This window comes from Emydura macquarii, unplaced genomic scaffold (assembly GCF_026122565.2).
Source record: "Emydura macquarii macquarii isolate MOO-44397 ecotype Brisbane River unplaced genomic scaffold, CSIRO-AGI_Emac_v2 contig_431, whole genome shotgun sequence".
NCBI classification, from domain to species: Eukaryota; Metazoa; Chordata; order Testudines; family Chelidae; genus Emydura; species Emydura macquarii.
The window spans coordinates 5,711,351-5,723,732 of NW_027130568.1; positions in this window are offsets into that span (position 1 = coordinate 5,711,351).

Consider the following 12,382-nt stretch of genomic DNA (forward strand, 5'->3'; position numbering starts at 1 on the left):
ACAGAGCCTATAAAGTACTCCCTCCTCTTCCAGCTGGCTGAGCAGGGGAAGGCCACTCAGACCTTGCTTACACTCATGAAAACAAAATATTAGTGTTGAAAATTAGCTTTTAAATTGAGACAATTGGTGTGTAAATAAGTGGTCAAAATTCAATCAGTACCACTAGCTGTAAATTTAGTAAAACTTAAAGAGTGAATAAATAGAACAAATTTATTTTGATTAAAAGTAAAAATGAATTAGTCCCTCATGTGCCATGTCCCTTTCAGGAACAACATTACTAACACTACCTTTTAATAAATCAAATTAGATCTACAGCCAGGATTTTTTCCAAGCAAGTTAATTTGCTATCAACAATGATGGCGATTACAAGTAATAAATGCTTCAACATGCCAAAGGTGTATTTTGAGACCAGGAATGTTAATCACTGGTGAGAAGTGAAGGCACAAACTAGACATATGACTAGTGAGTGAAACAGGAAAGTTAACACATACAATTTTGTCAGAAATTCAAACATTTTAACTATGATCCATAATGTATATTTGTCTCCTCTTCTCCCACTACTCTCTTTCTAAATTAAATGGATGGGACAGAGTAAATTACACAAAGAGTCACCTCACTGTTTCTTACTCACGCTTTCCTCAGGGAGGAAATATTTATAGTAGGGGGGCAAGTCTCCATACACCAAAGAATCCAGAAGAAAAGGAAACCCCAGTCATATGGAAGGACTGCCCCATCTACTTCCCAGTCTCCCACAGCTGGCACGCAGGCAGGTAAAACCCTTACCAGTAGTAGAGGGAAATGAATTCTGCTAGAAATAGTATTATCTTTCATGTGGATAGTTTCCTGGCTATAAAAGAGGATTATGTTGCAAATAAGCTGCTCTCTGGGTTAATCTTCCTCACAGCTCATGGGGAGTGAGATGGGGAGCATGCAATGGAAATGCTTCTTTTGTATTCCAGCATTTATTGTGAGGGTTTCTCTTCTGAAAACGTAATTACTAATGAGTAACGAAATGAAAGAACAGAAAATGCTCAGCTTTGGATTGGATGTGTGGTAGTCTATGGCTATGGCTGAAAGAAGGTGGTCTGTTTGAGCTGTTAGATGGAGAATCCTTACTGAAAAACAGACCCATTTAGTTATGTTGCCCAATACATTAAATAATGCACATGGTATATTTCTATTTACTGCAAGAGAGCCTCATCTTTTAAAATGAAAAATGCCCCTTTGAGTTTACACCTAATATAAAAAGTGAAGTTTGTATTGATGATGTGAATGATTTATTTAAGGTTTGATCTGCACAGACGTTAATCTACTTTGAGTGGAGTGCTGTGGTATGTGTGTGTTTCACTTCTTTTTTAAAAAAAAAAGAACATTATTTTGCTTAATGCAAACTTGTTCAAATCTGTGGGTTTAAATGTAGACTCGTACAGTTCCGTTTGTATAAATTAATAAGGGAGGCATTATTTCCTTGATGGCTGGGTAAGTAAGCTCTATTTTGTATCTTAAGTATGTTAAGCATTATTTATTGTTGTTACTGAAGTATGAAGTAGATGGGAAATGATTATTCTTTTGTAGATAATGTAACAATTTAATAAGATTAAATGAATTAAACAAGGCTCTGCGATGCTCACAGTTCAGTTATGGTGCTTTAAAACTTTTCAGCTTTCATCATATTAGAAACTATCATTTTAATTGGAAAAAATCTGGTATGCAAAGTGTAAAGAGCCTGTGCACCATTTAAATCCCACTTCACCTTTGTTTGTTTACTTTGTTCACAAGTAAGTTTTTCCAGGACTTCTGTACTGGACATATCCCACCCAATATGAATATAGGTGTACCAAAAATGGACATTCCATCTTAAAACTCTATCAGTCCTTAATACTCATAAAAAAGAATTCTAGATGTATACGGTGCTGTAGTCATGGTTGGCCAGTCTTACATCAACTTCAGTCTGTCAGCACTTTTTAAGAAAAGAAGAGCAGCTTCATCACTGTAAAGTACATTTGCACACAGCTGTGCATTGCTTCACATGTGGTAATTTCCATACATAAAACAGTTTTGTTTAATTGATTCTACACTACTTTACATTCATCTAGATTCAGGCTTCTTCTGTTTGATCTAGAATAGTACAAAGAGAAAAGGCTGATGATTGTTCATCTACAATATGTTAGAAATTCCACAGAAATCCCATTATCTGAGCATACAAAGGATTTCACAAGGGATGAAAACAATAATACTGTAGTATGTATAAAAATATTGGAAGCTTTTGATAGCAGTGTTTCCCTTTGTAATGCAGAGAATTTGTGGCTTATAAATGTCATGAGATACTGTTAAAGAACTAGAAGGTGGCACTTCATTAGGTGTTGCTATTTATTTAATTACTTTATTTTATAGTACTGAATGTACACTTCACTAAAAATACTTAAGGACAGAGTGTGTTTCTGGTACATGATTAAACTATAGCTATAGCACAGTAATATCTAGTATCCTATAATACAAAGATTATATAAAATAGGAGTTGTCATTCAGAACAATATATTGTCATATGCTGCACTGGAAAAATCTAAGATCTTCAAATGGAAGCCCTCAGACACTTTTTTTATTAATAAAACTCCAGATAACATTTATGAAGGCACAATAATACTGTCATGCTTAAGAGAGACAAGGTGGGTGAAGTAATATCTTTTATTGGACCAACTTCTTTTGGTGAGAGAGACAAGCTTTGAAGCTTACATGGAGCTCAACTTCAGGTCTCAGAAACTTAGAGCGACCCCTCTATAAGTGCTCATCTTCAAAGGAAACCTTCACAGCACTTTCAAAAAACAAGCTTGGGAGTTTAAATACATAACTTTGCTAGATAGTAAAAATCATGGACTGAACAGAGACACTGGATTATATCTTATTACAAAAATCGATAACCCACCAAAATCCTATCCCCCAACTGCCTCCCCTGCACCCCACACACTTCCTTTCCTCCCCATGTCTGGATGAGTTAACAGATAACACATATTTCAAGGTGTAAGCTGTGGGTCTAGTCCCCTATACTGCCCCTCTCCTCTTTGTAAATAGTTAAAGTGACCTCATAGAATAAAAGACCGTAGAGAATCTACCCTGCTGACAGGAACCTGTCAATCAAGGTAGCCGAGGTCAATAGCTTAAGTTAATTAGCATAATATACCCGGAAGGGATTTGCATGTATATAGTTATGAGCCAATCAGAAGAGACCTCACTCTCTAAAGTGTCGTGTGCAACATCTAGCGTGTCGTGCTCAGAAGTTGAGTGCCGTGTGCAAACAGCAGGTAGCGGCGGGAAAACCCAGATACCTGATTGGTCCTTAGGGACGCCAGAAAATCTATATAAGATCTAAACAACTGACAGTTGGGGCTGTCTGACCGTACAGTGTATGCGCGTGGAAGGGTGGAGAACGAATTGATTGTAGGAAGGGTAGGCTCGGCGTGGACGAGGACGAGAAGCAGACGGAAACGAGGATGAGAAGCAGACGAGATCAAGGACGAGAAGTAGACGACGGCGCCAGGAGGCGAAGAAACATAGTGAGGACTGTGTAACATCAAAAGACACTTGGGAGCCCTGGAGACATATATTTGGGACCTTGGGTTAACCCCTGATTGATTTGTGATCCTGTTCAATCCCCATAATAAATTGTTTGTTTTGTTTTCGAAGAACATCGTGTTTGAATATTTTTCCAATTACCCGAAAGGGACACCATATTGCATGGTGAGAGAGGTACCTGCCTCTAGACTGGGAGTTTCCCTTTTTAGAGTTAACAAAGGGACCATTCACGGTGAAGTTAATTACTTATGCTAAACAATCTGTCCCATCTTGTATTTAGCTGTGACACTCTGAGTACTCTTCCCAGACCTGAAGAGCTCTGTGTAAGCTTGAAAGCTTGTCTCTCTCACCAACAGAAGTTGGTGCAATTAAAGATATTACTTCACTAAACTTCTCTCTCTCATATCCTGAGACTAACATTGCATAGGCTTAAGAGATGTACATTCTCTAATCCTGAAAGAAAGGGTGGCACTGATCTTTCATGAAAGATCAGGTCACACTCTGAAGTGATTTATGTTTTTTCAAATCCTATTGAATCATTTAATTGAAAAAATAGGAATCGTTATACTGTATGTTGAATATATTGTAACTATAGATAAAGTCTCTCTAAGATCCTTGCAAATTATTAAGTTTGAATCTGGTGCATGAGCTTTTGCCTGGCACATCCATTGTATCCAGATTTGAACATTTTGTTTTTGACTTTTACTGTCTTTGCAGTTGGAACAATCCTGTTTAGCAGTGCTGTCAGTGTTGATTATCTTGTTACAGAAAGTTATGTAGCACAACCTTTGACAAAGACTCTCCGAGGAGGCTATTAATGAAATTTAAGTACTTATTGAGTCAGAGGTCAAGTTCTGTCATGGATTAGAAACTCGGTGAAAAGAGAAAAGAAAAGAAGATAGGAATAAATGGTCAGTTTTCGACACTACAAAAAGGTTAACAGTGGAGTGTCCTGAGGTTCTGTAATAGGACCAGAACTTGTCAATGTATTTACAACTGATCTGAAGAAAGGGGTGAGCAGTAGGCGGCAAAATTTTCAGTAACAGAACCCTAGATATTCAAAAGTGACTAGTGATTTTGGGTGCCTCAATTTTTGGATGCCCAACTGCAGACATTAAAATAGTCCAGTTATCAGTGGGCAAATCCTTAGCACTTTCTGAAAAACAGGCTTAGAGGCGTCTCAGGCTGGGAATCCAAAGCTTGAGGCACACAAACAGACACTGAAAGGCAACAACTTTAAAACTGATAAAGAAAAACATCTTTACAGAAAATATAATTAACCTTTGGAACTCATTACAACAAGATGGCATTGAAATAAAGAGAAAGATATTAGATTATACTGATACCATAATGGTAGACGGATAAAAAACATTACAGGGATATTCAGTTATGGTGTGGGACATAAAACAACCTGTTTGGATGAACTTTCAAGGAGGGCAGGGTTTCTTTGCACCTCTCTCTGAAGCAGTGGCTGGTACGCATTGGCAAAGCCAGGTTTGGTGGGGTGATGGTGAACTGACGACCCGCAGCACTGCAACCTTAATTCCAGCCCAGTGAGGAGAGGAGAAGTTGGGGGTGAGGGGGAGGCTGGAGGGTGAGCCTACTCTATACTCACCTGGAAGGAGTGGCTCCTGTCCCCTGGGGCTGGGCTTGGTTCCCCACTCTGGGTGTTGCAACCTGTTACACATGGTTGTGGCACCAGTCAGGCTTGGCCCAGTTGCCCCTCTGTCATGACGGAAGTGTGGTCAGGCCAGATTTGAATAAGTGGCACTGCATCATGGCATTCAAGAGTCATAGTGCCACATGACCCTGTTTGTCATGTCACAACACTTGAAATGGGAGCTAGGTCCAGCCCTGCCAGCATCTGCTGCTGCCACATGAGAGTGGATAGGGCTCACTATTCAGCTGCGTGTGAAAAAGCAGCACACATACACTTAAAGACTGCCGGGGATGTACCTTTCCCTGCTCCCAATTTCCTGGTACTGGTCATTGTTGGAGACAAGATACCAAATGGATGAACCATTAATTTGGTCTGGCATGGACGTTTCTATGTTCCAAAAATACTGTACAATATTTATCGAGTTATTCAGTTATGTTACAGCCACCTGGGGGTGCAGCTAAGGCAGTAATTTTTCTGCCTAATCTAAAAAGGGAGGAGTGCAACATACAAGCAAATTTTACAGAAGATCCATGCATTTTATACACACTACTCATTGAGTACTACTCTTCTTAAAAAGCTGGATAATAAAGCTCATTTACTAAAAGACTGGGATAATTCGTAAATGTACATTTACTATCAGAACAGTTTGTCTTAACTGGGTTAGCATAATCTACATGGCAAGATGCACTAACAACATTTAATTTTGCAAGCAGTGTAGGATGTTAAAAATAGCAGGTTTTAGTTTAGAGAGAACTCGGTACTAATACAAACACCATCTAGTTTATGAATAGAAAGCTGGATCTATTTTATTCAGTGCAGCAATCTAGAAATTTCTAGGGTATTTTTTTCTTCCCTACTTCAAAATTAACCATCTTTAACTGGTGTTACTTTGTATGCAAAGGCTTAAAGAGTGTAGTATTAATAATACAAGAAAATAGAGAACACAAGAGAAAGAATTAGTTTAAATCTGTGACTACTGATGCTTACCTCTGTCTTTTCAAATTATCATCATTTATAATTGTTTGTATTGTAGTAGTTCCCAAAGGCCCCAGTCAGGATTGAGGCTTCATTATGGTAGGAATTATACAAACTACTCAAACCAAAACCAAAAGTTGGATCACAATGGAGGGCTTTGACTTGAAATTTGGCTGCCTGTACAGAAAGAAAAAGGCAGGTCTTAGAAAGAGGAAACATTGGCTAATTATTGTTTTAAATTCTAAAACCACAACTACAAAATATAGCAAGAATATTATTAAGGACGGGCAGAAACACAAATCTGCATTGTACTCAATTCTTGTTGTAAAAAAATCAGAATATTTGATAAGGTCACAGAGAAAACAAAGTTCCAGAAGGGTAGCTGTGTTAGTCTCTGTACAGCAAAAACGACAAGAGGTCTGTAGCACTTTAAAGACTAACAAATTTAATTTCAGGAGGCATAAGCTTTCGTGGGCTCCAACCCACTTCCTCAGATGCAAGTAATAGAAATCATACTGGGGGCAACATATATAGGAGGCAACATATACATATCCAAGGGAAGTGACAACAATGGGGGAGGTGGATGAAGGCAGGGTACTTGAGGCCTACTTATAACCATTGAGTAGGAGGTGAGAATGGGTGATCAGAGGTAATTACTTCTTGTAATGAGATAACCATTCCAAATCCCGATTCAGACCCAGTTTGATTGTGTCCAGTTTGCAGATGATTTCAAGCTCAGCAGTTTCTCTTTGAAGTCTGTTTTTGTAGTTTTTTTTGTGAGAGAATAGCAACTTTCAGGTTAGAGACAGAATGCCCTGGGAGATTGAAGTGTTCTCTGACTGGTTTATGGATATTATTATTTTTTATGTCTGATTTGCATCCATTTCTCCTTTTGCACAGAGAAAGTCCAGTTTGTCCAATGTACATGGCAGAGGGGCATTGGGGCAGAGGGGCATTGCTGGCACATGATGGCATATATAAGTAGAATGAGCCCCCTTATGGTGTGAGTGATGTGGTTGGGACCAGTGATGCTGTCACTGGAGTCAATGTGTGGGCAGAGCTGGCAATGGGGTTTGTTACAGGGATAGGTTTCTGGATTGGCCTTCTTGTAGGGTGTATGGTTGCTGGTGAGTACGTTGTTAGAATCCTACTCAATATTTAACCTTGCCCTCGCCAAAGGGTTAATTTTTTTAGAAAGAGATATATAAACCAAGAGCAATTATAAAAAAAAAAAAATATTTGATCTGTTCTGGTCTGAGTTTATGGAAGCTGAATTTGAAAATGTAAATTACTTAGGCTGATATGAAAGATCCTCTTTACACATCTTGAAAACCACTCCCTGCTATGCATAAACTCTGAATTTGCAATGTAAGTTCCAAACTCTATTTCAAAGCAAAAGTTGCAATTATAAGCCATGTTAAGTTAGAAGAGTTTAAATAGATTGCAAGTCCTTTGGGGCAGAGATTGTGTCTTCTTCTGCTGTATGCCTAGAAAAGGAGCAAATACACAATCACCCCTCAAATAAGTAATTATAATTAGTCAAATCCCAGTCTTAATGCACAGCCTGAGTAGCAGTTCTATGCCTTGGAAAGTGTCTCAGCAGCTGAACAAGTCTTTTCTCCCTGGTGACAGAGATACCACAGCCACTGAATGGACTTCAGTAAAGGCAAAAGCATAGAGACCTAGGGTCAGATGAGATGAACAAAAAGAAGGGACTTTTCTCTGGCCTGGTCAACACTTACCTTCACATTTGGCAGCAGTCAACGGGACTTATGCAAGCTACACATAGTAGCTTGCTGTCACGCTGGCTGGATTGGTGGGGGGCATTTAGTATATAGTTTGACATCAGTGTGTCAAAATCATAATAATTCATGTGAGATATGCCATGTCAGGTACTTTTAGAAAGGCTATAATGTGCTAAGTAAGATGATAATACTTATGTTCATGTATTATATGTGTAATGGAAGTTATAGATATGTTTGGTAGATCAGTATTTCAAATTGTGCTGTCTGAGTGGCATCTCAGACAGGATGGCTGCAGAACAATAGCCTGCTTAATGGCACACTGAGACACTCACAGGTGCAAGGGCCCCAGGGGGAGAAGATATACCTGATGAGTCACCAGAACTTGCCCATGTGACTCTGGACTCCATTTTAGTTCCTGTAAAACTCCACAAACAGCATGGCCAGGGCCAGGCGGTATATAAGGCAGAGGCCTGGGGAATCCATTTGGTCTTTCAGTCAGGATTCAGCTTCAGCTACCAACCTACCTCTGGATTAATTCATCTGCAACTGAACTGAAGCTGTGAAACAAAGGACTGAGACCCGTCCAAGTACTGGATGTATACCAGAGGGACTATACAAGCCTGCTAACTCCACAAATCTCCTAGAAACCTGATGTATATGGACTTTCAAATCATTTGTATGTATCTGATTGCTCTAATCCTTTAACATTTCTCTTATGGTTTGTTTCTTTCTTTTTATAATAAACCTTTAGTTTTAGTGACTACAGGATTGGCTGGCAGCGTGGCATTTTGGGTAAGATCCAAACTTATATTGATCTGGTACTGTGGCTGACCCTTTGGGGACAGAGGGAACCTTTTTAGTAAAGAGCATAGAGTTTACTGGACCGAGTGGCTGATTGGGAGCTGGAGATTGGAATGCAGTAAAGGGGGCTGTGCGTATTTGTGTCCTGGCTTCTTGATAACCGGTGTGGGGAATCAAAAGCACAGTTTGTGGCTGTTTGGGAAGTCTGGCCACCAGTGCTGGGAGAATCTGCTCTCCTTTTACAGCCTGCACTGACCTTGGCATTCTCATGTGGCTGCCCTATGCACGGGAAGGTCACACTTGCGTAACTCCTGTCTACTTCTGAACTCCTCTTCTATGCGGCTTCTTCACTGCATTGCGCCACTGGAGGGGGTGGTTTTAACGCGTCAACTTCTGGATCGATTGAGCGGGATCTTCACTGAACACTCAATCAATCCGGATAGATTGATCTGATGGTGGCGAATTTGACGTACCCTTTGAAACACACTACTTAATTAATACTTTTCACCAGTGACACTTGGCTCCCTTTTTCTACAAAGAATGCAAGATCATTCTTAGTTTACACGTGAGTTAACATTTCAGTGTTACCAAAACAGCACAAAGTGCCATGAAAAACTAGCTACCATATTTGCTACAACTGGCAAAGACAATGTGTAGGTCTCTATTGTACTTTGAATCGTTTGCAATCCAAACTATAGTATTTCATATGAACTAGTTTAATTTGAAAATAGAATGTATCAAAATGCTGTGTGTAAACTGTATGCACAGTGTGCATCTAGAGATGATGCAAATTTATCCAGCTGCAGTTCCTACATGTAAATTAGGTCAGTTAGTATAGAAGATACATTGACTCATATGTCACACTTATGTTAAAATAAAGTAGGTTTTTTTATCTTTACACAGTCTGCAAAGGAACGTACTTTAATACATAGAAGTATACTTCCAGGACTGATAGCAGAGCACAGGACATTTTTAATCTTGCAGGATCTGATCCAATGCCCACTTCAGTCAATGGAAAAAATAATTTAAAAGGGTATTGTATAAGACCCCAGATGCTCTGATATTATTCCTAGGAATATGATTCGTCCTTTACAACTACCAAAAATACATTCTTCTGAGAGTCATGCAATTGAAGATTTTGGCAGTTTACAGTTTGGAGCTAATTATTCATTAGTTATCAGAGGACTAAGAGCTTGGGTTCACATAAGAATGCAAAAGATGAGCTGAAACCTGTTCAGTTAGACTGTATGTCACTAATAAGATGATTTTTCATTTGGCTTAGATGTCAGGTTTTACAAAATGATTATCTCCAAATATCGTCAAACAGTGCTTATTTGAAATCGCTCTTTTAAATAAAATGTATTGCTCTGTACCTAAATAGAAATAATATTTTAATATCCTCACACCATCTCCACATATACTGTTTTCCTGTGCCACCACAGCATACAACTAAAAAAGTGCCATTAAGTTATTCAGTCTGACTGGGAGAGTCAGAGTCAATCTGTTTCACACAGAAAACTTCTAGAGAGACTATATGTTTTTCTGTGGAATTAAACATCTACAGCTAGAACTAATTTGAAAAATTGTTCTTAAATTGGACATGCTTCCTCTACCTCCTATTTTGTGCTACTGCTGAATACAGTTAAATAATGAAATTGCCATGGTTTATTTTGTCTTTATATATTTTATATACATTTAAAATAATCCTTTGATATAAAAAGAAACTTTGCAAACTCAATGGTTAATTAACATTGGAAATATAGGTATTCAGGAGAGAATTATTATTATTACAAATTCTGATACCACACCTAAAGTAGTTGTATAAAATTCTAGGTAGTCTAGGCTCAAAGCTCGTTTTTGTTCTATTTGATTCTGTTAAGGGCATTGAAGTGCCAGACCCTTTCTGATATGTGACAAACCACTACAGCAGTTTTTCTGAGGCCTTGCATTCTAGCCTGGCCTTCCAGTTTGTGAGACAGGAATCTGCTAGCTATTGATAACTTTGTTATTGAAACCACCATCTAGTCATTGATGATTTTGTTTGTAAAGTTACCAAAGATCCTCGTTGTGAGTACATGTGTTCTAAGGTTGGTTGTAAAATAACATCAGCATATGTCTTAGAATAGAAAAATCCATTGTCAAGTGAAATTACTCTTGTCATAGTAGAAAATGTTTTAGATAAGGAAAGATGTTATTGTTTCTGAAGGACATCTATATCTTTCAGCCATAAGTTTTAGTTGAATGTTCAAAGATTAGTGTGAATGGATGGGTGAGTGATGTGCGTATGTGAGACTAGTGAGTGATGGAGAAAGGTGCCAGCCTTGAATGTTTAAGGGAGGAAGAAGGAAGTGAAGAGAACAACTTTTATGACCCAGCTGATCGAAGAATGCCCACCCTGATAACCCTGAGGTCCACCTCAAAGGACAAAAACAAGATGGACTGTGATAAATGAGAACCATAGTCATGCTTGATAATGGTCATCCATGATTATCACACCAGGATGCAAATGCAGCATGATGAAGCAAAACCCATAAAGCGGCATAAGAGCTTACCCCTATAAAAAGGGTTTGGTTCTACAATCATCCTCCAGGAGCATCAGTGCACACTGGCAGACCCCTGCTCCCTCCCTCGTGTCTTAGCCACCTGGCCAGTGGACTAGCACGATCAACTGAGGCTGGTAATTATACTCCATCTCTGTAGAACTTGGTGTGGTGTGTGAATGTATTAGAAGAAATCTATTTTAGAAATAGATGAAATTGTTTTTTTTGTAGAGAATTTTAGTATTCACAATAAACGTGGAGTATTGCCTTGTCCCCCTGAATAAGATCCTGAAAGATTGCTGAAAAAGAAGTGTAGACCTTATCACAGGTATTGGTAATCCATGTTGGATATCCCTACAGTAATTCTAACTAGCTGATTAAATATACCAAGTGTCATGAGAGAAGAGATACTACAGGTGAGGGGGGGAGGGAGAGGGATAAACTGTGCATCTTTTAAGTAAACACGACTTCAGGCCAACACCTTGAGGTAGTTCCTCAGTTAGGGGCAAGTGGCATGAAATTTCAAAGTGCTGGTTCAACACTACATCAGAAGGATGAATCTTAGACAGAGGTATCCAGTCTGGCTTATTACTGCAAATTAAATGTAACTCCAAAACCAAGGTTATTCCTCTAATTGATTCAAATACCAGAATATGAAGACTGCAACATACAATCAACTTCAAGATGGGGCAATTGATGTCCCTGGGAACAAGACAAAGTGTCAAAGGTCAGAAGGGACCATCGTGATAGTTGAGTCTGACCTCATGCACATTGCAGGCCACAGAACCTCAGCTACTCACCAGAAGTTCTTGAACAGATTCCTGTGGAAGCCAGAGTTCAGGATAGTGATCCTAAATTCCACCATAAGAGCAATTTCCAACAGATTTTTCTTCCTATCATTAATTGGTCTGATCTTTACAGTATTATATAGACTCCCATAGTAGATTTCAGCTTCACATGCAACAGACAACATAACCAATATCCTGCTCCACCTTTTGGCCTACCTCCCACTCCAAGTTCTACTTAACATAGTGTTTTCCTCAGGAAAGAAAAGGGTTCACGTTTACGCATTCCGAGATGCTGGTGTACAT